This window comes from Protopterus annectens, chromosome 6.part1 (genome assembly GCF_019279795.1).
Source record: "Protopterus annectens isolate FY-2018-M chromosome 6.part1, PAN1.0, whole genome shotgun sequence".
NCBI classification, from domain to species: domain Eukaryota; kingdom Metazoa; phylum Chordata; order Ceratodontiformes; family Protopteridae; genus Protopterus; species Protopterus annectens.
In genome coordinates this window covers 420,605,758-420,609,595 of record NC_056738.1, presented here as the reverse complement: position 1 = coordinate 420,609,595, position 3,838 = coordinate 420,605,758, and positions in this window count along the sequence as shown.

Here is a 3,838-nt window from a genome sequence, read left to right as displayed (position 1 = left end):
AAGCCTTGGCGAGATCTAGATAGGCTGTGTGAACCACCTTACTCTCATCTACAGCTTTGGTGACTGCTTCAAAGAAGTCTATCAGGTTTAGGAGACATGATCTGCATTTTACAAACCCTAACTGGGTGGGGTCCTGAGTTTGGAGATTACCAGTGTCATTGTTTATAAGTTCCATGATGATACGTTCCATCGCTTTGCAGACCAGGCTCATTAGGCTAATGGGGCAGTAGTTTCTGGGGTCTGTGGTGGCTCCCCCTTTGTGGAGTGGGATAACCGTCACTGTGCACCATTCAGTGGGGACATAGCCTGAGGTGAGGCTATAATTGAACATGGTACTTAGGTGGGGTGCCAGTTCGTTCTGTAGTTCATGTAGAACACAGCCTGGAATGTTGTCAGGTCCCATGGATGCTGTGTTCTTGGCTTTGGATAGTGTGTTTTTTACCTGTGCAGCCGTGATTACAGGAACTTTGCATTCTTCTGGTATAGAGATGGGCCCTTTAGGGGATGACAGGGGGGTAAAGTTACAGCACTGAGGTAAAGCACTGAACCTATCTGCCAGGATGTTGGCAATATCAGTTAGTTCTGTATATTTAGTGCCATTGTGCTGTAACTCAGAGCAAATATGAGTTTTGCCATTGAGATTCTTGACACAGCTATAGAATGCTTTGTGGTTGTCTTTAGAGTCAGTGGCGATTTTGTTTTCATAACTAGCTTTGGAGGATTTTATGAGGGATCTCAGCTTCTTACTGAGGCTGACCACGGAATTTCTCCAATCATGGGATTTTACTCTTTTTTGCAACAGTTTCTTTCTTCTGTTGCAGAGTTTGTTTATGGCAGGGGACCACTAGATTGGCTTCCTTTTTTTGGAGGATAGCATCTTGGTTCTGTTAGTGATTGCATGATCCATGCACTCGTGTAAGTGCTTATAAAGTGCATTTGTGTAGGATTCAGCAGTCATACCTCTATTGTCCATCAGCATGGGTGTCGTGAAGTTTGCCACTTCTGTCTTAAGAAGCGTGAAGTTGGCTTTGGAGAAATTTTTTACTGTGGTTTCCCTAATGGGGGGTGGGGGAGGGATGTGGATGTCTAGGGTGATTAGCTTGTGGTTGGATCTGAACAATGAGGAACTGACCTCTGGTGTGGAGCACTGGAAGCCCATGTTGGTAATAACCAGGTCTAGGATATTGCTGCCCTTGGTGGGGGTGTGGATAAGTTGATCCAAGGCATTGGAATTTATGAATTCCAGAAAACGTTGAGCACAAGAGTTGGTACATGAGTAGTTTTCCCAGTTAACGGTTGGGTAGTTGAAATCACCCATTATTAGGGTGTTAGGTTGTACCCTAATATTTTCCACTGTATCAAGAAATGAGGAGTGGGAATCCTGGGGCATGGTGGGGGATCTGTAGCAAGCTACAATTTGGATTGCGGTCTTGCCCAGAGTTAGTTGCACTTGGATAATCTCGGATGCATTATGCTGAGCAACTAGCCTGGAGGTGTGGATATCCTTAATGAATATGGACACGCCTCCACCTTTAGTGTTTCGGTCCAGGTTAGGTGGCCGAAAGGTGTGGTATGAATTATAGCCTGATAATGCAGGGGTACTCTTTGAAGCCTTGAACCAGGTCTCTGTCACTGCACAGATGTTGATGTTCTCCATTTTAAGGAGTGCCTCGAGTGAGTGCATTTTGAGGTTTAGACTTATAGCATTGAGTAGCAATACCCTCAGATTCTTCTTGCCTGTACCTGTTACGGTGGTGAATTTGTCATTTGAACCTTGCCTAAAAAAGGCACTATAGGGGTGGCTAGAGCCTTAACCAGTATCCAGAATCCCAGAGATGACAGGTGCAGGCCATCTCTGGCAAAGCATCATGATTTGTCGATCATGTCATCCCAGGCAGACAGATACTGGATCCCCTTAGAATGACACCAGAAGCTTAGCCAATTGTTGATGTCAATCATTTTTTCCTTGTACTGTGCCTATTTCTTTTCAAGGATGAGACTCAGACCCTATATCTTGTGCCTGTGAAGTAAACACCCTAACCATTATGCTAACCCCCATGTTTATTGCCCATCCACACCCTATCTCCAGGCGAGAATTGTTCATAGTGAGCAGTCATCCAGTCAGCCATGAGGAGCATTTTCTTCTTCTTTACTAACCCCACACCCAGCAGGTGATATGAGGGCCTGCTTCTTCTTTCTCTTTGTTGCATTCACATTTCAGTCCCCAATATATGAAGGCTGCCATGCAACCATGGCTTGGCAGAGCAAGGCAGATGGCCTTGGCATGTAGTGTTACATACAGCACACCTCTTTCTTCAAATGATAGCACTACAGCAGGCTATTCCCCTTCCCTCCCTACAGGAGTGGACATTGTCCACTTGCTTCCACCCTCCTGCCCCTGGCTTCCAAGCTGCTAACTGATCTTAGGTCACTGGGGTCACAGCCAGACTTCCTTCTATCTATATGATGGAGCTAGGCCTCCTCTCTGGATGTTTTGAGACTGGCCATAGTTATCCTTCAATGATAGTCCACATAGCTGTTATTCCTAATTTCCATACAGGTCAATACTTACTCTCTAAGACCTTTCTTTATTTTACTTTTTCTCTTCCTTTTTTCTTTATCATTTTTGTCTCAGTGCCTGCCAACCATCAAACTTCTCCTCAATCAGACAATGTCTATTCATTTTTTTATCTGGGGATTCTGCTTGAAACTGAGGAGAGAGTGCTGTCTGAGGGTGGTCCATCATTTAGACAGCCATGAGGGTGTCATGAGCTCTTGCTGTCATCCCAACAATGAGAAAATGTTTTCAATAACCTAATCCCCACCCCTGGCGTAGGGGGGGGGGGGATGAGTGAACTTCCTCACTAAGGTAACCCACAATGCCCCCTTTTGTCAGTGTAAACTTGTGTTGAAGGCTACCAACTGTTGGTGGATTTGTGAACCTAACACCTGCCTGCAAGATGCCCTTCTGCATTATCACTATTCTGATGGATAACGCCATTTGAAAGCATAGCACTGCAGTCACTGCATATAATGGCTGGAACACATCAAAAATATCTATTTGGAAAATATATAGAGATTTTATTTCTGATATAAAAGAAGCATAATGGAGAAGTATTCTATGTTATTTCTGTTTTCTGCAGGAGCAGAGGTTCAATACAGCACTCCCTGTGTAAATCAGGTATAATATAATATGTCATATTGTGACAGTAAACACCTCTAAACATCCTGGTGTAGTGCTTATCTATAAAGGCCATATTTCAGCCCCTCTGAGATTTTATTATGAAAGCTTCAGAGAGTAACAACAGGATTAGAAGTTACAAAAGCATTTACAATTCTATTCTACCCTTAAAGTGTTTCATTGCGGCAGTATGCTGAATTTGACTCCATGGCATTAGTTGCCCATATATTTAGCATGCTAATTATTACATGTTGCAAACAAAAACATTATATTTTGTGACATATATAGCTTTTTAACTTCTGATGGAAAGGTAATTCAATAAAGAAGTATTTAGGCCATTGCTGTAATCCCCATACTGAGAAGTTCAACACAACACCCACAGTGAAAACAGAGTTTAATGCAAAATATCAGACTGTGGTGATAAATGTATGTAACTAAAGCAGTCAGTTGTCTGCCTTTGTGTTTTGCACTCTTATCAAAAGTTCAAAACCGCACTCCCAATGTAAACACGGTATGATACAAAAGTTGGACTGCAGCATTGAATGCATCTAAACATACAGATGCAGTGCCTATCTGAAAATGCCATATCTTACCCCTTGACATTTCAATATAAAACTTGCAAGGAGTAATAAAAAGATCATCCTCTACAAAAAACAC